Source organism: Bubalus kerabau, chromosome X, assembly GCF_029407905.1.
Source record: "Bubalus kerabau isolate K-KA32 ecotype Philippines breed swamp buffalo chromosome X, PCC_UOA_SB_1v2, whole genome shotgun sequence".
In the NCBI taxonomy this organism is placed as follows: domain Eukaryota; kingdom Metazoa; phylum Chordata; class Mammalia; order Artiodactyla; family Bovidae; genus Bubalus; species Bubalus kerabau.
Genome location: NC_073647.1, coordinates 104,827,106 through 104,851,635, shown reverse-complemented (window position 1 = coordinate 104,851,635; position 24,530 = coordinate 104,827,106). Strand labels below are relative to the sequence as shown.

Sequence of the window (24,530 nt, the reverse complement as noted above, 5' to 3'; positions counted from 1 at the left end):
GTTTCTCTAATGTTATAAACAGTGTAATTATGCATTTATCCAGACCCATAGAATGTACAACACCAAGAGTGAACCCTAATGTAAACTATAGACTTTGGGTGATTATATTGTATCAAGGTAGGTTTATCACTTGTAACAAATGTACCATTTTGGGGAAGAATGTAGATAATGAGGAAGATTACGTATGTGTAGGGGCAAGAGGTGTATGGGAAATCTCTGTACCTTCTTATTTTTGCTGTGACTCTATACTAAAAAACAACCTTTTGTATTTTCTTTCTTTTTAAAAAAATTTTATTGGATTTTAGTTGATTTACAATGTTTTGTTAGTTTCAGGTGTACAGCAAAGTGAATGTTATACATATAAAAGTCCAATGTCTTTTTAAAAATAGCTAAACTAAGCAAACCTTCAGCAACAAAGGTGTTTGTTTTAGCTGATGAAAGAAACATGAATCCTGAAGGCAGTCATTATTTTACACCAGCCCTTATTATTTAATAGCTTCTTCAAGCCTCAGTCTTAAACTTGGATCCTGATGAGTATGCCAGTCCTGGATCTTATTGCAAGTGTCAAGATCTCTTCTGGGGATTTGTCCCTGAACTGCCAGCTCTGGACTTCAGGCCAGTTTCTATTTTGAGTGAAAGCTCCAATCTAGCAAGAGTACATTGATTGCTTTCCAGCTAATCAAAGGGAAAGCATTGGTTTGCTGTTCTGGCATCCTTGTTCAGCTAAAAATGATTATGTCTCTGGCTCCTAATGCAAAGATATATTCTTCCTTCTTTTCCTGTGATGATGGTGCAGAATATCCTTCAATTTTGTTAAGTATAAAGTTAATGTATGCCTTTGAATAGTCTTTGAGGAGTTATACAGGGTATTTTTTTTCTCCCTAGGGGAAACAGCAGAATATTACCTGCCCTCCTCTTTCTCTCAGTCAAAAAATTTGTGTGATTTAAATTTACATACAGTGAAAGTTACTTACCTGAGGTTGTACGTCTTTGCACTTCGGAAATAGATTTCTTAAAGTATACCCGTGTCCCTTACAACAGAATGGAACCTTTGAAACAAAAATTTAAAACTAGTCTTGGTACATGAATTTTGTATGAAATTAGGAAATTTTTTCTTGTGATATACTTCCTTCTCTCTCTGTGTGTGTGTGTCTGTGATTCTTTGCTACTCTGTACTTCTTGAGAGAACCTTGAGGTTTAATAAATAAAAGTTTAAGTAGAGAGAATTCCCTGATGGTCCAGTGGTTAGGACTCTGTGCTTCCACAGCAGGGGGCCTGGGTTTGATCCCTGGTCAGGGAACTAAGAGGCCACAAAAAAAAAGGGTAAGTGGAAGAGGGCACTCATGAAGTGATGGAGAGTATAGTTGATCTCTTTTGTGATTCAGTATCACAATTTTGATGAATCTCTCAGAACTGGAAGAATTGCTAGAAGCCTCTTTCCATGCCACAGTAAAAAGAATTTATTCTTTCCTCCCTGATGCTCATCATGTTAAACACTTGCCATAGCCATTGGTTTGCCATAACTGAACAGGGAAAGTAGCTCTCTGTTGTCTGTGTATTACATCCCAGGATTTGAGTGACTTGCTTGGCTGAGACCTCATGTGATCATGAGAATTTAGTTAGTAATGGCACTGTAACATCTATTGAATTCTCACCAAAGTTATATGAAGTATATATTACTTGAGAAAACCAAGGCTCAAAATGGACATGTCAGTTGTCTAAAGCCATATAGCCAATAAGTGCCAGAGCCAGAACTTGAATCCAATCTCTGTGTGTGACTCCAGAATCCATCTCTTTTTCCTGTATTCACATTGCTGTGAATTCCAGTCATGGGGAATCTATCATAGTTCTACAACTCACTGAGATAGTGATGTATCCATTTTCTACCAAGTAGTTCATTTGACGGAGAAGGCAATGGCACCCCACTCCAGTACTCTTGCCTGGAATATCCCATGGATGGAGGAGCCTGGTAGGCTGCAGTCCATGGGGTCGCTAAGAGTCGGATACGACTGAGTGATTTCCCTTTCACTTTTCACTTTCATGCATTGGAGAAGGAAATGGCAACCCACTCCAGTATTCTTGCCTGGAGAATCCCAGGGACGGGGGAGCCTGGTGGGCTCCCATCTATGGGGCCACACAGAGTCGGACACGACTGAAATGACTTAGCAGCAGCAGCAGTTCATTTGAAAATGTTAAGACCAGTAAGGGATGAACTGAGTTCTCCACAGGAATTTGGATTCAGGCTGAAGGGTTTTTCCAAGGTGCTTTCCCACCTAAGTTTGAAGAGATACAATCAGAACTTTCAGATTTAATAGACATACTGTAAATATCAGTTCTGCCCTCCTATCCCAACACTTACTACAGATCAGATGCTTGTAGATCAGGTGCTTGGAGCTCTCAAATGCATCATGTTATTTAATCATCATAGCTCTATTATGGGAGAAGGCAATGGCACCCCACTCCAGTACTCTTGCCTGCAAAATCCCATGGATGGAGGAGCCTGGTGGGCTGCAGTCCATGGAGTCGCTAAGAGTCGGACATGACTGAGCGACTTCACTTTCACTTTTCACTTTCATGCATTGGAGGAGGAAATGGCAACCCACTCCAGTTTTCTTGCCTGGAGAATCCCAGGGACGGCGGGGCCTGGTGGGCTGCCGTCTATGGGGTCGCACAGAGTTGGACACGACTGAAGCAACTTAGCAGCAGCAGCAGCTCTATTATGAGGTATAGGGATGAACATATCCCCATATTACAGGTGAGGAGACAAAGGTACAAAGAAATGAAGTAACTGACATGTCCATTATCTCATAGTCAGGTCCATCTAACTCCATAGTATTGAAATAATAATTTGCTCTCTGTAATACCTCATTTGGTTCCTACCTACCTATCTATTTTACTTCTGTCTCTGTAACATTTTCAGAAGCTTTAAATTGAATATTTTAGTTGAGATCTTCAAGAAATCCTTGTATGACATTAAAAATCCATAGGCTGTGCGTGCTTTCTCACTTGCCTCACCTTGTTAGTATTATCTTCAGCAGTAAGCTTGCACCTCAGTAGAGCTCAGAGCAAAAGAAAGTGTAAGTTGCTCTGAGAGGACAGTCACCCAAGCCTTAGCTGTGCCTTGACCTGGAACGCTTGCTCATCTTGACAGAATAATCTGAGTTAATCAGCTCGTGGATAGGGTGAGAGTTAAGGTTCTAGGTGTGGGTCTGTTTGCAGCTGAACTGATGGGTTTTGGCATCTTAATTAAGGGATTCAATAGCCATCTGCTGGGTGAAGACATCTTCCTTTCTCAACTGAAGCTGGGTCAGTCTCAGTCAGTGGGAAAATGTTGTCATTTGTATTCTGTATTCCTCCTGTTTCTTTGGGTTGTGCTATGTTTAATAAAGCGTGCATTAGGAGATATTGAAAAAAGAGTTTTTAATTTAGTCTTTTTCTCCCAATATGTTTAAACTGTTTCCAAAGTGCCTATGTGTGTGTGTATGTGTGTGTTAGACAAATTTCTCTGAAGAAGTTGACACCTCATTATGTGTAGGTTATTGCATTTGTGGAACAAAAATCTCCCTTAATATATATTTCCCTTGATATATCTATGTGTCATAAAAAATTAATTCACTTGATATGAACATGTTTTCATTTTGGGACACGACTGAGCAACTGAACTGAACTGAATAGGGAAATATATTCTAGTAGATTAGTTTATAATGTTTCTAAATAATAAATCATAAACACAGTAAAAGAAAACAGCTAAAATGTACATATTTGAGAGTCAATTATATGTTGATTAACCTTATTGCTTTTGCCATAATTCTTACTATTGCCATTTTCCTTTGCTGTCAAACAATTCATTTTGGGAACATAAAATGCATAATTATGAATGTTAATATAGCACCCTGCTGCATCTCATCTCTCTTTGTGTTATGGCACAAGTTTACTTTGGGGACACACAGATACTTTCTGTCATTATTCATAGTAACTGTTATTAGACACTAAAGTTGAGATATTCATTATTTACCTGTCTTGTTAGAAGCTATTCTTACATCAAGACTATAGAAAAACCATGTTTATAATTCAACTAAGAAACATAGAAGCCTGTTTAAAAATTAAACAAATTAACCTGTGTTACAGACCACCTGACCTGCCTCTTGAGAAACCTATATACAGGTCAGGAAGCTACAGAACTGGACATGGAACAACAGACTGGTTCCAAATAGGAAAGGGAGTATGTCAAAGCTGTATATTGTCACTCTGCTTGCTTAACTTATATGCAGAGTACATCATGAGAAATGCTGAGCTGGAAGAAGCACAAGCTGGAATCAAGATTGCCAGGGGAAATATCAATAACCTCAGATATGCAGATGACACCACCCTTATGGCAGAAAGCGAAGAGGAACTAAAAAGCTTCTTTTTTTTTTTTTTTTTTAATTTTATTTTATTTTTAAACTTTACATAACTGTATTAGATTTGCCAAATATCAAAATGAATCCGCCACAGGTATACATGTGTTCCCCATCCTGAACCCTCCTCCCTCCTCCCTCCCCATTCCATCCCTCTGGGTCGTCCCAGTGCACCAGCCCCAAGCATCCAGTATCGTGCATCGAACCTGGACTGGCAATTCATTTCATACATGATATTTACATGTTTCAATGCCATTCTCCCAAATCTTCCCACCCTCTCCCTCTCCCACAGAGTCCATATACTAACGCATATATATGGAATTTAGAAAGATGGTAACAATAACCCTGTGTACGAGACAGCAAAAGAGACACTGATGTATAGAACAGTCTTATAGAAAAAGCTTCTTGATGAAAGTGAAAGTGGAGAGTGAAAAAGTTGGCTTAAAGCTCAACATTCAGAAAACGAAGATCATGGCATCTGGTTCCATCACTTCATGGCAAATAGATGGGGAAACAGTGGAAACAGTGTCAGACTTTATTTTTTTGGGCTCCAAAATCACTGCAGATGGTGACTGCAGCCATGAAATTAAAAGATGCTTACTCCTTGGAAGGAAACTTATGACCAACCTAGATAGTATATTCAAAAGCAGAGACATTACTTTGCCAACAAAGATCTGTCTAGTCAAGGCTATGGTTTTTCCAGCAGTCATGTATGGATGTGAGAGTTGGACTGTGAAGAAAGCTGAGCGCCAAAGAATTGATGCTTTTGAACTGTGGTGTTGGAGAAGACTCTTGAGAGTCCTTGGATGGCAAGGAGATCCAACCAGTCCATTCTGAAGGAGATCAGCCCTGGGATTTCTTTGGAAGGAATGATGCTAAAGCTGAAACTCCAGTACTTTGGCCACCTCATGCAAAGTGTTGACTCATTGGAAAAGACTCTGATGCTGGGAGGGATTGGGGGCAGGAGGAGAAGGGGACGACAGAGGATGAGATGGCTGGATGGCATCACTGACTCGATGGATGTGAGTCTGAGTGAACTCCGGGAGTTGGTGATGTACAGGGAGGCCTGGCGTGCTGTGATTCATGGGGTCACAAAGAGTCAGACACGACTGAGTGACTGAACTGAACTGATAGAAGATGGAGCAATGGACTTGGGGGTTCTCATTGCAGGCTCTGAGTACACAGTAGAAATACTGGACAAGTCTTTAACCATCTTATAGTCTTATATTTATGAATAATTCAGGGAAGTGATTCCTACCTGACAGGAATCCATAAGGATTATTAAACAATCGATTTACTTACACTAGTACTTGATACTGAGTACCTAACTAGTGAATGTATACTGTTTTTAATATGATTTTGAAAGTGAAAAAGAAAAACATTTTCTAAACATTTATTCACCATATATCTCTTTAATTACCAAGTTCTCATAATACAATTTCATCGATTTAGTAAGTGTTTTTGAGTCTGTGTGCTTAGCATATACAGACAGCAAGGAGATCAAACCAGTCAATCCTAAAGGAAATCAACCCTGAATATTCATTGGAAGGACTGATGCTGAAGCTCCAATACTTTGGCCTCCTGATGTGAAGAGCTGACTCTTTGGAAAAGACCCCGATGCTGGGAAAGATTGAGGGCAGGAGGAGAAGGGGGCAGCAGAGGATGAGATGGTTGGATGGCATCATTGACTCCATGGACATGAGTTTGAGCAAACTCTGGGTGTTAGTGAAGGACAGGGAACCTGATATGCTGCAGTCCATGGGGTCACAAAGAGTTGGACACAGCTTAGTGACTGAACAGCAATAAGCAATATGTTAAATAGTGTAGTGGGGCTCACAGCAGGAGTGTGTTCTAGCCATGAACTCTAGTGGAGGGAAAAACATATATAGGTAAAATGGTTGAGAAAGGAGGTAGGTGATTGTCAAAATGAGTGATACCAGCAGCAAGTGGTTGTAAAAATTGGAAGAAGAACATCACAAGGAACTTGAACAAAAGAAGGGGAGGTTGGCTCAATTCCTAAACAGAATGTGGTAAGGCATAAAGAGAGGATGGAGAGAAATGTGTATGTAGGTTTGAGAAATATTAAGTGAGCCCACCCAGATTAAGATTTATAAAGGGGATCAGTGAGAGGTGAATTTGAACCATCTAATAGAAGGCCCAGAAAAGCAAAGTTTATCTAGTAGGCCATGAGGAGTCATTGCAAGATTGTGAATAGGTGAATAAGGATTGGTATCTGTGGGAAACCAGTAGGGAGGCCATGTGACATGATTGCTTATATAAAGTAGTGACAGTAGGAATGGACAGGACGAGTTAATAGGGGATATATTTCAAAGCTAGGATGTGGAGACTAATTCAATATAAAAGCCAAAGAAGAGAAGGAAACAATTTACAAGGTTTGAGTTAGTCAGATCTTTAGGGATTTAAGACACAACAAAAAGATAAATTAGGAAGAGCTAGGCTTGATGTCAGTGTTTTTGTTTTGTCTTTAATTTGAGGGGATTGATGGGAGATGTAAACATTCAATTGGCAATTGTGGAGTATAGGTAGAGCTGCTGTGGTTTTGGGTTCCGATAAAGACCAGTGATTGTTCTAGACCCATAGAATGTTACTCGTAATCTAGACTAATCTCAGTTATACAGATATCTTCTGGTGGTCACTTCATCTTAAAAAACATCAGCTCTCCTTAATTTTTGTCCTCTTGCAATTACCAGTCTCTTTTCCATCACAGCCAAGCTTCTTAGGCAGTTGAAAAGTATCATTACACTCATTGTCTCCATCTTCTTCCCATTTTCTCACTGCAGTCTGGCTTCTTCCACTACGTGACAGTCTTCTCTATAGGACCAAGATGAATTAGTATCCTCCAGATTGAATAAAAACTCAAGGAGCATCTTTTCTTCTTTTCCAGTCAGCAATTTTTCTGTAGCAGAAGAAGTACAATGGAAGGCACATAGCCATTGCTATTTAATAGCATTGGTGTCAAATCACATATCTGCTGGCTGACCTTCTGTAAATTAGTTAACCAAAATTTTCTCATTTGTAAGATGAGAATAATGATATTTACCTTAAGCCCTTTAAAATAGTTGCTTAATAAATAATGGCCCTATTTAACTTTTTTCTGAAAATTTCTTCTCTTTGATTATGAAATATATCTTTCTCCTAGTTTTTTCCTACTACTTATTTTCAGCTCTCTTTCCTTAATTTGTCACTTGACTATAGGTGTATCCTATAAGAGTAGTCTTCAAACTTGAGTGTGCATTAGAATCCTCTGGAAGGTTTGTTAAGGAACATGTTGCTCCCCTCCCCCACCCAAGTTTCTGATCCAGTCAGGGTCTAAGAAATTTTCAGGTAGTGCTGGTCTGAGGACTGAACTTTGAGAACCACTAACCTAGAGTTCTGCCTCAGACCCTCTTTCTCATTCTGTGAACCTTTTTTGAGAGGCTTCAGATATCACTGATGACTCTCAGATTTCTGTATCCAGAGAAGATCATACTCCTAGACACCAGATTATCATTTTCAACAGCATGTTACTATTTGCCATCAAGATGTCTCCCAAAAACATCATAATCCAACATGCCCAGGTTTATTCTAAAGTATATGTGCTAAGTTGCTTCAGTCATGTCCAACTCTTTTGCTACCCTATGGACCACAACCTGCCAGGCTCCTCTGTCCATGAGAGTCTCCCAGCAGCAGTACTGGAGAGGGTTGTCATGCCCTCCTCCAGTGAATCTTCCCAACCCAGGGATTGAATCTGCATCTCTTACATCTCTTGCATTGGCAGGCAGGTTCTTTACCAATAGTGCCACCTGTGAAGCCCATTTAAAGTACATATTGAAATTTAAATATAATACATATATATGATCTATAAAAGTAGTCAAGAAAAGTCTGAAAAGGAAGAGTAATAAGGGAGGAAGGGACCAGTCCTGTTGAAACATATTATAAAACTACAGTAATTAAAACAGTTTGGTACTAGCACATGAATAGACAGATCAATGGACCATAATTGAGTCTAGTAATTGATCCAAAGGCACAGTTTAGTGTATGATTTTTAATATATGATTTTATTAGTAAATATTGAAGGTCTTTCTAAGCATGACACAAAGGAAACCATAAAGGAGAACATTGTTAAATTTGACTACATGAAAGTTAAAATTTACAGTACCACAAAAATACATAAACAGAATCCAAAGACAAAAATCTGCGAAGGATTTGTATCTGATATGAGAAATGGCTGGTTCCCTGTATATATAAAGAGCTCTTGAGACCGAGAATCACTTAGAAAAATATCAACAAACCATTATTTTAAAAATAGGAAAAAAAAAGAAACTAAACAACCAGTCCAGGGAAAAAGAAAAGTGGCTTATAAAATAGATACTCAACAACACTCATAATTAAAGAAATATAGGTTAATTTAATCAATAATTCTCACCTTAACACCAATACAACTTTCACTAATCAGAATGGCAAAAATCAGAACATGTAATACATATTTTTTGACAAGCATGTAGAGAAATGTGTACTCTTACACCTTAATACATACTTTGCTACTCAAAGTGTGATCCTTGGACCAACAGTATCTGCATAAACTGAGAGCTTGTTACAAATTCAGCCCTATCCCAGACCTACTAAATCAGAATCTGCATTTTAATGAGTTCCCCAAGTGATTTGTTTGCACATGAAAGTTTGAAAAGCACTGCTCTAAAACATTGTTGGTGGAAAAGCAAATTAGCATAACTTCTTTGGATTTCAGGAGACTTTATCACAATTAAACATTCATATGCTCTGAACCAGAGCTCCACTTACAGGAATTTATCTAACAGATATAATCATATATGTGTGTGTGAAGAGTTGTTCAAAAATATTCATTGCGACATTAAAATTTAGAAACAAACTTAATATTCATTAATTGAGTAAAGGTTAAATAAAGTATGAAAATTCACACAAGTACAATAGTAAGTGGTTATTAAAAATTTGTGAAAAACTACATGCAGATACAAAATTATCTCCTACATATATTGTTAAAGACAAACAGCAAGATCTTGAACAGTACTCTAGTATGCTTTTTTGTGTGTCCTGTTATTATAATAGCTATTTTACAGATAATGTAAGTGAGGCAGAGATGTTGAATAACTAGTCCAAGGGCACACAGTAGCAGTGGCAGATTCAAATCTAGACAGTCTCATTCCAGAGCTTATGTTCTTAAAACTATGTCATACTATGCCTAGGGATAAACAAGAAACTGTTAATGATGGTTTCCCCCAGAGTATGGGGAACTCATTTTTCATCGTATATGCCTTTGTACTGTTTGAGTGGTTTACCTTTCACAAATATTGCTTTTAGTTCAGTTCAGTCGCTCAATTGTGTCCGACTCTTTGTGACCCCATGGACTGCAGCACGCAAGGCTTCCCTGTCCAACACCAGTTCCCAGAGCTTGCTCAAACTCATGTCCATCTAGTCAGTGGTACATTCCAACCATCTCATCCTCTATCATCCCCTTCTCCTCCTAACTTCAATCTTTCCCAGCATCAGGGTCTATTCCAATGAGTCAGTTCTTCAAATCAGGTGGCCAAAGTATTGGAGCTTCAGCTTCAAATTTAATCCTTCCAATGAATATTCAGGACTGATTTCCTTTAGGATTGACTAGTTTGATCTCCTTGCTGTCCAAGGGATTCTGAAGAGTCTTCTCCAACACCACAGTTCAAAAGCATCCATTCTTCAGCGCTCAGCTTTCTTTTTTTTTTTTTTTTCTTCTCAGTTCATTTCTTTTTTTTTTTTAATTTTATTTTATTTTTAAATTTTACATAATTGTATTAGTTTTGCCAAATATCAAAATGAATCCACCACAGGTATACATGTGTTCCCCATCCTGAACCCTCCTCCCTCCTCCCTCCCCATTCCGTCCCTCTGGGTCGTCCCAGTGCACCAGCCCCAAGCATCCAGTATCGTGCATTGAACCTGGACTGGCAACTCGTTTCATGCATGATATTATACATGTTTCAATGCCATTCTCCCAAATCTTCCCACCCTCTCCCTCTCTCACAGAGTCCATAAGACTGTTCTATACATCAGTGTCTCTTTTGCTGTCTCGTACACAGGATTATTGTTACCATCTTTCTAAATTCCATATATATGCGTTAATATACTGTATTGGTGTTTTTCTTTCTGGCTTACTTCACTCTGTATAATAGGCTCCAGTTTCATCCACCTCATTAGAACTGAGTCAAATGTATTCTTTTTAATGGCTGAGTAATACTCCATTGTGTATATGTACCACAGCTTTCTTATCCATTCATCTGCTGATGGACATCTGGGTTGCTTCCATGTCCTGGCTATTATAAACAGTGCTGCGATGAACATTGGGGTACACGTGTCTCTTTCCCTTCTGGTTTCCTCAGTGTGTATGCCCAGCAGTGGGATTGCTGGATCATAAGGCAGTTCTATTTCCAGTTTTTTAAGGAATCAGCTTTCTTTATGGTTCAACTCTCACATCCATATATGGCTACTGAAAAACCATAGTTTTCACTGGATGTACTTTTGTCAGCAAAGTAATGTCTCTGCTTTTTAATATGCTGTATAGGTTTGTCAGAGCTTTTCTTCCAAGGAGCAAGCATCTTTTAATTTCATGGCTGCAGTCACCATCTGCAGTGCTTTTGGAGCCCAAGAAAATAAAGTCTGTCACTGTTTCCATTGTTTCCCCATCTATTTCCATGAAGTGAAGGGACTGGATGCCGTGATCTTGGTTTTTTGAATGTTGAGTTTTAAGCCAACTTTTTCACTCTCCTCTTTCACTTTCACCAAGAGACTTTTTAGTTCCTCTTCACTTTCTTCCATAAGGGTGGTGTCATCTGCATATTTGAGGTTATTGATATTTCTCCCAGTAATCTTGATTCCAGCTAGTGGTTCATCCAATCCAGCATTTCTCATGATGTACTCTGCATAAAAGTTAAATAAATAAGGTGACAATATACAGCCTTGACATACTCCTTTCCCTGTTTGGAACCAGTCTGTTGTTCTATGTCCAGTTCTAACTGTTGCTTCTTGACCTGCATACAGATTTCTCGGGAGGCAGGTAAGGTGGTCTGGTATTCCCATCTCTTGAAGAATTTTCTGCAGTTTGTTGTGATCTACACAGTCAAAGGCTTTAGCGTACTCAATGAAGCAGAAGTAGATGTTTTTCTGAAATTCTCTTGCATTTTCTCTGATCCAGCAGATGTTGGCAGTTTGATCTCTGGTTCCTCTGCCTTATCTAAATCCAGCTTGCACATCTGGAAGTTCTCAGTTCACGTACTGTTGAACCCTAGCTTGGAGAATTTTCAGCATTACTTTGCTAACACGTGAGATGAGTGCAGTTGTGTGGTAGTTTAAACATTCTTTGGCATTGCCTTTATTTGGGATTAGAATGAAAACTGAACTTTTCCACTCCTGTGGCTACTGCTGAGTTTTCCAAATTTGCTGGCATGTTGAGAGCAGCACTTTCACAGCATCATCTTTTAGGATTTTAAATAGCTCAGCTGGAATTCCATCACCTCCACTACCTTTGTTTGTGGTGATGCTTCCTAAGGCCCACTTGACTTCACACTCCAGGAAGTCTGGCTCTAGGTGAGTGATCACACCATCCTGGTTACCTGTGTCATGAAGATCTTTTTTTGTATAGCTCTTCTGTGTACTCTAGCCACCTCTTCTTAATATCTTCTGCTTCTGTTAGGTCCATACCATTTCTGTTCTATATTGAGCCCATCTTTGCATGAAATGTTCCCTTGGTATCTCTAATTTTCTTGAAGAGATGTATAGTCTTTCCCATTCTATTGTTCTCCTCTATTTCTTTGCATTGATCACTTAGGAAGACATTCTTATCTCTCTTTGCTATTCTTTGGAACTCTACATTCAGATGGATATATCTTTCGTTTTCTCCCTTAGCTTTCATTTCTCTTCTTTTCTCAGCTATTTGTAAGGCCTCCCCAGACAACCATTTTGCCCTTTTCCATTTCTTCTTCTTGGGGATGATTTTGATCCCTCCCTCCTGTACAATATTATGAACCTCCAACCATAGTTCCTCAGGTACTCTATCTTTAAAAATATAAAAACTTAAAACTCAACTTGTCCAAAACTGGACTAATTTCCCTCCCTACTCTTCTTGGTGACAGACTCAGTCATTTGCTGAAGTGAGATATCTGTACACACTCTGGACCCCTTCCTTTATCTCTCACATTTGTCCAACTGGGAACCAAGATTTATTGCTTTTACTTCCTATACCATTCTCAGACAAGACTCAAATCTGCCTTACCACTCTATCCCTGAATCATGGATCATGTTGGACTATAACATTCATTTCCTAACTAGTCCACCTGCTTCTTTCTCCCTAAAAAAAATGCTAGCAGATGCATCTTTCAAAAATACAAATATGACCCTGCCATTATCATGCTTAGAGTTTTTCACTGGCTTCCCAGTGCCTCTGGGGAAAGTCTAAATTCATTAGCATGGCAACCTGGATCTTCTATGTTTTGTTCAGCCTGCCTCTCTAGATTTACCTCCTACCACCCCTCCTCATACACTCTACCTTCAGAACACTATGTTTTTCTCAAATTTCCTTGATTTTTATGAGCTACTCTTATAGAAGTACTTTTCATCTTGGTCAATTCCTACCCTTTCTTCAGGACCAGACCTCATGCTTGACCTCCTTTATGTAGGCTCTTGTTGTTGTTGTTTAATCACTAAGTTATGTTCAACTCTTTGCAACTCTATAGACTGTAGCCCACCAGGTTTCTCTGTCCATGGGATTTCCCAGGCAAGAATACTGGAGTAGGTTGGCATTTCCTTCTCCAGGGGATCTTCCCAACTCAGGGATCCAACCTGTGTCTCCTGCATTGGCAGGTGGATTCTTTACCATTGAGCCACCAGGAAGACCCTGCAGGCTATTAGATATTATGTATTCTGTGCTAGGCAGGTCAGGATACCCAAAAGTCCCATGACCTCTCAGTTTCCCATAGGAAAGAGCTGCTTCTCTAGCTCTTCCCCTCACCTAGTTCAGTCTTCTCCCCATGTTTCCCATAGGCCCCAGAACTCTTCTGGTTCACCTAGGACATCTGGGAGACTTTCCCTTTTAGTCTCAATTTTAGATTCATCATGCCCTCCCCCCACCCCCGCTTCCAATCCTTCTGTCTTTAGGCAAGGGAGATTAGAATAGTGGTTAAGAATATGGACTCTGGAGCCAGGCTGTCTGAGTGAATACCATCTCTGTGACTTTGTAGATCTGTGATCTTGGGCAAGTTACTCTATCTCTCCAGGCCTCTGATTTTCCTCTCTGAATAATGGAGATGACAATAGTATCACCTGCTTCATAGGATAGTTATGAATATTAAGTGTTTTAATATTTGTAATACATGGTAAACACTGTAAGTGCTTTTGAGATAAAAAAGCCTAAAATGTGAGGTGAAAGAATCTCAAATTGACATAGAAGGCAAGCCTTTTTCTCTTCTGGAGCTGTTTTCTACTAAAGATAGCTCATTAGTATTAGGAACAAGTATATATGAGTCAGCAAGAACCCCCATCTCTTTTCAAGTCTCCTGTACTTCTGGCTTGTTTCCCCAAATGGATGACAGATTGAAAGCTTCTTGAGGGCAAGGATCATAGTGCAGACTTTTTAGATTCCTTGTGTGTGTGTGCTAAATTGCTTCAGTCATGTCTGACTTTTTGTGACACTATGGACTGTAGCCTGCCAGGCTTCTCTGTCCATGGGATTCTCCAGGCAAGACTACTGGAGTGGGTTGCAATGCCCTCCTTCAGGGGATCTTCCAAACCCAGGGATCGAACCCACATCTCTTATGTCTCCTGCATTGGCAGGTGGGTTCTTTACCACTAGTACCACCTGTGAAGCCCTTTAGACTCCTGAAGATCCCCTGGAGGAGGGCATAGCAACCCCCTCCAGTATTCTTGCCTGGAGAATCCCATGGACAGAGGAGCCTGGTGGGCTATGGTCCATAGAGTCACAAAGAGTCGGACACCACTGAAGTAACTTCGCATGCACACATGCACAAACACATAATAGACACAGGATTTATTTCCATCACTCTTACAATTAAACCCCAAATCCTTACAATAACCCATTCACCTGGCCCCTGGCTCCTTCCCAAACCTTATTTCCTACCTCTCTTTGTCTTGTTTATTCTGCTCCGACCACACAGGCTTTCATGCTGTTTTTGGACCATGACAAGCTGATCCTGTCTCAGGACCACTGCTCTGGCTGATGCCTCTGCCTAGAACATTTTCCCTCAGTATTTTCTTGGCTCCTTCTGTGACTTTGTTTATTAATACTTTTGTTGTTCAAGTATCACCTCCTAACAGAAGCCTTCCCTGACCACACGCTCTAAAATAGAATTGGCCTTCACATAGATAGACCTGCCAGTTTATCCCTTACCCTGCTTTCTCTATCTTCATAGCACTTAGCACTACCTGTCATATTCTATATTTATAGAGTTGAGTTCCATGGAGACTGTTTTGTGTGTTTTATTGATTGGTTTGTCCCCAGCATCTTGAATGGTGCTCTCTTGGCTCTCAATAACTAATGAATGAATCAATGAATAAATAAATGAATGAATTCAATGCAAGTGCCTTATAGAAGGGGAAATACAACCAATTCTGTTCACTCCTAGCGTCTTGAAAATTTTATAATTCTCAGTCCATGGTTTTGTCTTTCTGCTTCAGCATTTTCAAATTAAATCCATATCTATGTATGAGTTTTGTTTCAATTTGACGAAAATCACCTTGACAAAAGTTAAAATCCAATATATGTCAAGTCCAGTTTTCCAAAGAGTAACTGATTTGTTTGTTCTCCATCTCATGGCGGGGAGGAATGTACATGACTTTGTGTGTATGTGTGTGTATGTGAGAGAGAGAAAGAATGAACAGTTATCTGCAGTGAGGAAATTGGGTGTCCAGGTTCCCCAGAAGGAAAATAATTTTGTTTCAATTGCTGTATATTTTTTCTCAGTTGTTGCTTCCAAATACATTTAAAAAACCCAACCAAAATACAAAGAAATGAAAAGCCTGATGAACTAGAGGTTTGTAAACATAAATACATCAGATCAGGGAATTTCCCAGGGGCTCATGCAGAGCATTGTAAAACCATGTGAAAGCTTTATGAAGAGAAACTTCAGCAGAGAAGATAGATATATGGCAGCTGCTTGCCAGCTCATGTCTCCACTCAACAATGGAAGTTGCGATGTGGGAACTGCCCTTTTGGTTCTGGGATGTGCCTCACCATGAAGTAGAATATTCCTGCCCCTGGAGCCCGAATTCTGTTCAAGCAGATACCCTCTATTGTATACATAGCCACTGGCTATGTGTACAACTGCCACTGGCAGTTGAAGGGAGGTTCCCAGGCTGCCTTGGAAGACAAGACCCCCACATAAGTAAAAGCAGCAGCAGCCAGTATTTTGAAGAAGCCATTTGAAAATCTGTTTCAAATGTATGGTAGCATTTTTTTTTAGAGTGATGGGTCTCAAACTTGAGCACGAATGAGAATCACTTGGAGGGCTTGCTAAAATTCAAATGGCTGGGCTCCACTCCCAGAGTTTCTAACCCAAAAAGTTTGGAGTAGGGCCCCAGAATTTTATTTCCTTCAATTTCCCAGGTGATGCTGATGCTGCTATATGTGACAAACTTTGAAAACTATTGTTTAGGAAAAAACCGAAATTTTGAGGCAAATAATTTGGATTCAAGCCTTGTAGGATTTTACCTCTGAACCTGACATGGAGGTTCTTCTTTTCTAACATGGAGTTTATAAGGTTCTTGTAAGAATTAAATGGACTGGTGTCCATGAAAGTTCTTTGGGAACTATAAATGTTAGCAGTTATGGCTTCACAAATAGTACTTGCTGCCACCCCCATCGTCTTTTCCTGTGCTTTGTCACCTCTCTACCCGACTTTGTCCTATCAAGTTCATCAGGCATCTAGAAAGAAACCAAAGTCAAGAAGGTCCTAAGTAGTAAAATGATTTTAACCCATTGAGTATGGCCATGATGCTGACTTTGACTTGATCTCCTTTTCCTTCTAACTGGCCTCTTCTCAACTTGCTCCTGTTCTTCCAGTTCTGGCCACATCTCACAGCAGAGAACAACAACTGGTGCTGATATTGGGGTAAAAAAAATGTCAGGTAGAATTTTTTTCTTTTAGTTAGTAGAATAAGCAGAGGAATCTACTTCCAAACAGGAAAGTATTTGTTGGGGAAACCATCTTGCTAGGTTGGTGGGCTCTGAGCTGATTTCCCTAAGGGCAAAATCCAGATGTTTAAAAGAGTTAAGTGGGATCATAAGTATAATTGCAGATTCCTAACTTAAGAATGTGTCAGACAGCTGTATTAGACAGTTGCCAGGGTAAATGATATGTCTGTGTATGAGGGAGTCCTTTTTCTTTGGAAACCTTTTCTCATTTAAAAGTAATACACATGTTATGTACACAATTTTGAAATTTTCTAAAATTATAAAGAATGAAAATATCCCTTAATTCTGACACACAGAGATACTTAATGGTAAGATATTAGTAATTTTCATCTAGCCTTTTAAAAATTTTTATTTATTTGGCTGCGATGGATCTTCATTGTAGCATGTGGACTCCTGATGGTGGCATGAGGGATCTAGTTCCCCTACCAGGGATCAAACCCAGGCCCTGTGCATTGGGAGCTTGGAATCTTAGCACTGGACCACCAGGGACATGCCCATACAGGCTTTTAATATGTGTATGCTTGTACATGAATATATGCATATGGATATTTGTTTTTTGAGTTGGGCTGATACAACATACAGGTTTGCATACTGTTTTTCTCTTTTGTAATAGCAGACTATGGGCTTCCCTGGTGGCTTAGCAGTATGGAATCTGCCTGCCTTAATTTCTCTTTATGTTTTTCAATTGTTAGTGTATAGGAATGCAAGGGATATCTGTGTACTAATTTTATATCCAACAACCTTACTATATTCATTAAATCAGTTCAGTTACTCAGTTGTGTCTGACTCTTTGCAACCCCATGGACTGCAGCATGCCAGGCCTCACTGTCCATCACCAACTCCCAGAACTTGCTCAAACTCATGTCCGTTGAGTCGGTGATGCCATCCAACCATCTCATCCTCTGTTGTCCCCTTCTCCTTCTGCCTTCAGTCTTTCCCAGCATCAGGGTCTTTTCCAATCAGTCAGTGCTTCACATTAGGTGGCCAAAGTATTGGAGCTTCAGCGTCAATAAATATTCAGGACTGATTTCCTTTAGGATTGACTGCAGTCCAAGGGACTCTCAAGAGTCTTTTCCAACACCACAGTTCAAAAGCATCAATTTTTTGGTGCTCAGCTTTCTTTATGGTCCAACTTTCACATCCATATGTGATTACTGGAAAAACCATAGCTTTGACTAGACAGACCTTTGTCAGCAAAGTAATTTCTCTGCTTTTTAATATGCTGTCTAAGTTTATCAGAGCTTTTCTTCCAAGGAGCAAGCATCTTTTAATTTCAAGGCTGCAGTCACCATCTGCAGTGCTTTTGGAGACCCCCAAAATAAAGTCTGTCACTGTTTCCATTGTTTCCAAATCTATTTCCCATGAAGTGATGGGACCAGATGCCATGATCTTGGTTTTCTGAATGTTGAGTTTTAAGCTAGCTTTTTCATTCACCTCTTTCACTTTCATCAAGAGGCTCTTCAGTTCCTCTTCACTTTCTTCCATAAGGGTGGTATCATCTGCATATCTAAGGTTATTTATATTTCTCCCAGTAATCTTGATTCCAGCTTGTGCTTCATCCAATACAGCATTTGGCATGATGTACTCTACATATAAGTTAAATAAGCAAGGTGACAATATACAGCCTTGACATACTCCTTTCTTGATTTGGAACCAGTCTCTTGTTCCATGTCGGTTCTAACTGTTGCTTCTTGACCTGCATACAGATTTCTCAGGAAGCATATAAGGTGGTCTGGTATTCTCATCTCTTTAAGAATTTCCCAGTTTGTTGTGATCCACACAGTCAAAGGCTTTGGCGTGGTCAGTAAAGCAGAAATAGATGTTTTTCTGGAACTCTCTTGCTTTTTCAATGATCCAGCAGATGTTGGCAATTTGATCTCTGGTTCCTCTGCCTTTTCTAAATCCAGCCTGAGCATCTGGAAGTTCTTTGTTCACATACTGATGAAGCCTGGTTTGGAGAATTTTCAGCATTACTTTGCTAGTGTGTGAGATGAATACGATTGTGTAGTAGTTTGAACATTCTTTGGCATTGCCTTTCTTTGGGATTGGAATGAAAACTGACATTTTTTCAGTCCTGTGGCCACTGCTGAGTTTTCCAAATTTGCTGGCATATTGAGTGCAGCACTTTCACAGCATCATCTTTTAGGATTTGAAATATTTCAGCTGGAATTCTGTCACCCCCACTAGCTTTGTTCATAGTAATGCTTCCTAAGGCGCACTTGACTTCACACTCCGGGATGTCTGGCTCTAGGTGAATGATCACATCATCTTGGTTATCTAGGTCATTAAGATCTTCTTTGTATAATTCTTCTGTGTATTCTAGCAACCTTTTCTTAATTTCTTCTGCCTCTGTTAGAGCCGTACTGTTTCTGTCCTTTATTGTGCCCATCTTTGCATGAAATGTTCCCTTGGTATCTCTAATTTTCATGAAGAGATCTCTAATCTTTCCCATCCTATTGTTTTCCTCTATTTCTTTGCATTGATCATTGAGGAAGGCTTTCTCATCCCTCCTTGCTATTCTTTGGAACTCTACATTCATTGATTAGCTCTAGTAATTTTCTGGTGTTATCTTTAGGGTTTCCTATGTAGAGGACCATGTCATCTGCAAACAGTGAGAGTTTTACTTCTTCTTTTCCAATATAGATTCCCTTTATTTCTTTTTCTTCTCTGATTCCTGTGGCTAGGACTTCCAAAACTATGTTCAATAGTAGTGGTGAGAGTGGGCACACTTGTCTTGTTCCTGATTTTATAGGAAATGCTTTCAGTTTTTCACCACTGTGGATAACGTTTGCTGTGGGTTTGTCATTTATAGGTTTTATTATGTTGAAGTATGTTCCTTCTATGCCTGCTTCCTGGAGAGTTTTTATCATAAATGGGTATTGAATTTTGTCAAAGGCTTTGTCTGCATCTACTGAGAATATCATATGTTTTTAATATTTCAGTTTATTAATATGGTTATCACACTGATTGATTTGTGAATATTGAAGAATCCTTGCATCCCTGGAATAAAGCCCACTTGGTCATGATGTATAATCTTTTAAATATGTTGTTGTATTCTGTTTGCTATAATTTTGTTGAGGATTTTTGCATCCATGTTCATCAATGATATTGGCCTGTTTTTGTTTGTTTGTTTTTGTGCCATCTTTGTCTTGTTTTGGTATGAGGGTGATGGTGGCCTTATAGAATGAGTTTGGGAGTTTGCCTTCCTCTGTACTTTTCTGTAAGAGTTTGAGTAGGATAGGTGTGGCTCTTCTCTAAATTTTTGGAAGAATTCACCTCTGAAGCCATCTTGTCCTGGGGAAACAATCCCATTCACCATTGCAATGAAAAGAATAAAATACTTAGGAATAAATTTACCTAAAGAAACAAAGGAACCATAGATAGAAAACTATAAAACACTGATGAAAGAAATCAAAGATGACACAAATAGATGGAGAAATATACCATGTTCATGGATTGGAAAAATCAATATAGTGAAAATGAGTATACTACACAAAAATAAACTCAAAATGGATTAAAGATCTAAATTTAAGGCCAGAAACTATAAAACTCTTAGAGGAAAACATAGGCAGAACACTCTCTGACATAAATCACAGCAAGATCCTCTATGACTCATTTCCCAGAGTAACAGAAATAAAAATAAACAAATGGTACCTAATTAAACTTAAAAACTTTTGCACAATGAAGAAAGCTGTAAGCAAGGTGAAAAGGCAGCCTTCAGAATGGGAGAAAACAATAGCAAACAAAATAACTGACAAAGAATTAATCTCCAAAATGTACAAGCAACTCATGCAGCTCAATACCAGCAAAACAACCAACCCAATCAAAAAGTGAGCAAAAGAACTAAACAGACATTTCTCCTAAGAAGACATACAGATGGCTAATAAACACATGAAAAGATGCTCAACATCACTCATTATTAGAGAAATGTAAATCAAAACCACAATGAGGTATCATTTCACGCAGGTCAGAATGGCCACCATCAAAAAGTCTACAAACAATAAATGCTGGAGAAGGTTTGGAGAAAAGGGAACCTTCTTACACTGTTGGTGGGAATGCATACTGGTGCAGCCACTATGGAGAACCGTGTGGAGATTCCTTTAAAAAAAACTGGAAATAGAACTGCCTAGGACATGAAAGCAACCTAGATGTCCATCAGCAGATGAATGGATAAGGAAGTTGTGGTACATATACACAATGGAATGTTACTCAGCTATGAAAAGGAACACATCTGAGTCAGTTCTAATGATTTGGATGAAACTGGAACCTATTATACAGATTGAAGTAAGTCAGAAAGAGAAACACCAATACTGTATATTAACACATATATATAGAATTTAGAAAAACGGTAATGACAACCCTATATACAAGGCAGCAAAAGAGACACAGGTGTAAAGAACAGGCTTTTGGACTCTGTGGGAGAAGGTGTGGGTGTGATGATTTGAGAGAATAGCATTTTAACATGTATATAACCATATGTAAAATAGATGACCAGTGCAGGTTTGATGCGTGAAGCAGGGCACTCAGAGCTGGTGTTCTGGGACAACCCAGAGGGATGGAGTGGGGAGGGAGGTGGTGGTGGGGGCGATATTTCAGGATGGAGGGACACATGTGCACCTGTGGCTGATTCATGTTGATATATGGCAAAAACCATCCCAATATTGTAAAGTAATTATCCTCCAATTAAAATAAATTAACTTAAAAAAAGATATGCACCAATAGGAACAGACATGGAGACAGAGATAGAGATGGAGTTAGAGACACTGATATAGAGAAATAGAAACAGAGATATGCAATATACAGAAGTCCTCAAAATAACTTTTGTTTTGTACATGAATAAAGACATTCTAAAAGAATGGCTGGAATATGGTCGGCAGCCTATAAATATTTATTGAATGAATAAATAATGTCTTATTTATGTTAAAAAATTTAGGGAAACAGAAGCACATTTAAATATTTCACTTTCTATAGTTCTATACTGGGTAAGTGTTTGAAATAAAAAGTTCAATCATGTACTCAAAGGGCTATAAAAACATTTCTCAAATTAACAAAGAAGAAAAGAATCTGGCTGCAATGCAGGAGATGCAGGTTCTATTCCTGGGTTGGGAAGATCCCCTGGAGAAGGAAATGGCAACCCATTCCAATATTCTTGCCTGGAGAATCCCATGGACAGAGGAGCCTGGTGGGCTACAGTTGATGGGGTCACAAAGAGTCAGACACGACTGAGCAACTAAAGAACAACACAACTATGGTAGACTATTATTTCTTCATGTAGACACACAGTACTTCACCTAACTTCCAAAATTTTGAATAGTTCAGTTCAGTTCAGTCGCTCAGTCGTGTCCGACTCTTTGTGACCCCATGAATCGCAGCATGCCAGGCCTCCCTGTCCATCAACAACTCCCGGAGTTCACTCAAATTCATGTCTATCGAGTCGGTGATGCCATCCAGCCATCTCATCCTCTGTCGTTCCCTTCTCCTCCTGTCCCCAATCCCTCCCAGCATCAGGGTCTTTTCCAATGAGTCAACTTTTCACATGAGGTGGCCAAAGTATTGGAGTTTCAGCTTTAGCATCAATCCTTCCAATGAGCACCCAGGACTGATCTCATTTAGGATGGACTGGTTGGACCTCCTTGCAATCCAAGGGACTCTCGAGAGTCTTCTCCAACACCACAGTTCAAAAGTATTAATTCTTCGGCGCTCAGCTTTCTTCACAGTCCAACTCTCACATCTATACATGACTATTGGAAAAACCATAGCCTTGACTAGATGGACCTTTGTTGGAAAAATAACGTCTCTGCTTTTGAATATGCTGTCTAGGTTGGTCATAACTTTCCTTCCAAGGAGTAAGTGTCTTTTAATTTCATGGCTGCAATCACCATCTGCAGTGAGTTTGGAGCCCCCAAAAATAAAGTCTGACACTGTTTCCACTGTTTGCCCATCTATTTGCCATGAAGTGATGGGACCAGATGTCATGATCTTAGTTTTCTGAATGTTGAGCTTTAAGTCAACTTTTTCACTCTCCTCTTTCACTTCCATCAAGAGGCTTTTTAGTTCCTCTTCCCTTTCTGCCATAAGGGTGGTGTCATCTGCATATCTGAGGTTATTGCTATTTCTCCCGGCAATCTTGATTCCACCTTGTGATTCTTCCAGCCCAGTGTTTCTCATGATGTACTCTGCATAGAAGTTAAATAAGCAGGGTGACAATATACAGCCTTGATGTACTCCTTTTCCTGTTAGAACAGTTAGGATATTCCTAATTTTACATTATAAATAACCCTGCAGCTGTTGACACTTCATGTACATAAATCAATATGTTTATTTCTAATTGCTCTCTTAGGATAGAATCCTTGGAATGGAAAGATTAGATTAAAGGGTAGGAACATTTTTTAAAATTTTTTTATTTATTTTAATTGAAGGATAATTATTTTGCAGTATTGTGATGGTTTTTGCCATACATCAGTATGACTCAGCCATAGGCATACACATGTCCCCTCCTTCCTGAACCTCCTCACACCTCCCTCCCCACTCCATCCCTCTAGGCTGTCACAGAACTCCGGCTTTGGGTGCCCTGCCTCATACATGAAACATTTTTAAAAACAAATATAATCTACCAACCATAAAATTATTTACTTTCAAGTGTGGAATTAAGTGGGTTTTAGTATGTTCACAAGGTTGTATAGCCACCACCACTCTCTAATTCTAGAAAAAAATATGCAGTGCTTCACAAATTTGCATGTCATCCTTGTGGGACAGCCATGCTGATCTTCTCTATATTGTTCTGATTTTAGTATATGTCAGCTAAAGCAAACACAGTAGGAACATTTTTATGTCTCTTGATAACATATGGCAAGTTTCCTTGAGGCAAATGTATACCCAATCCATTCCCATCCAGCAGTTTATAAGAATACTTCTTTCCCTGCAACTTTGCTGATAGTTTTTAAAAATATATTGCCAATATCATTGAAAATTGCATTTTATTGTTCTGTCTTTTTGATTAGCTCTTCTTCCTCTTTAGCTGTTCTGAAGAGATATGTCATCCACTCTATTTCCTTTGCATGCATATACTGTGGGCAGTCACATGCACTCGGCTGCCCCCTCTCTGTGGATAATGACCACATGTCCATACCCTACCCTAACCTCTTTCTAGCACTACAGCCCAGATATCAGGCCACTTGTGGGGCATGACTATAACAAACATGCTCATGTCTAAAGTCAAACTCATGTCTCTGGTTCTCAACTTCCCAATCTAGATAGTGATACCACTAGCTGTTTCATGGCCATCTTAACTTCTCTTTCCTCCATATTTAATTAGTAATCCAAGTTTCTTGATTCTGTCCCTTGTCCTTTCTCACATCCTTTCATTCTGCTCCACTCTCACTGTCACCTCTCTAGTTCTACCTTTTATTAAGTCTATGGCACTAGCCTACTCACTTCACTATTCTTTCAGTATCCACATAATTCATCCTACATGTGGCTATGAGAATAACCTTCCTAACATACTGCTTTTACCATCTCTTTCCTCCTATTCTGGAACCTCCAAAGCCTCTGTCTTGCCTGTCGGTAAAGTAAATGTTAGGATAAACACTTAAGGCTCACCATGTTGTTGCATCATTCTAATTTTATTTCCTGTATGCCTTAGAAAAACTCTGTGTTCTTCCTTCAGTATATTCCTGCTCTTCCCACTCTTGTTTTTACAAAACACCTCACATGACCTCTTCCCCAGTCTCCTCCTGTTGAAATTATCCTGAGTTTTCAAAATTAGAGGCTCTGCAAAATCTTCCTTGATTCAACTATCTGTGCTTTCTCCTTTGTTTCCTCCTTGACTGTCTGGTTTTAGACACCACCAATTTTATAGCATTTTCAACAAAAAAATAAGAAAACTTGCTTAATAATGTTTTTATTACATGAATGGTTTT

General features: G+C 39.2%; 1 protein-coding gene and 2 non-coding genes across 5 annotated transcripts in view; 2 read left to right on the top strand and 1 right to left on the bottom strand.

Annotated features, from left to right (window-relative positions):
* The window catches only part of SHROOM4 (shroom family member 4), a 245,463-nt gene that overhangs the window by 161,329 nt on the left and 59,604 nt on the right, over positions 1 to 24,530 (top strand). The window lies entirely within an intron of this gene.
* On the top strand, positions 1,228 to 1,300 carry TRNAG-UCC (transfer RNA glycine (anticodon UCC)). Its single transcript has one exon. It is a non-coding gene; the product is annotated as a tRNA-Gly (tRNA).
* On the bottom strand, positions 23,320 to 23,423 carry LOC129640465 (U6 spliceosomal RNA). The gene has a single exon (XR_008708834.1). It is a non-coding gene; the product is annotated as a U6 spliceosomal RNA (small nuclear RNA).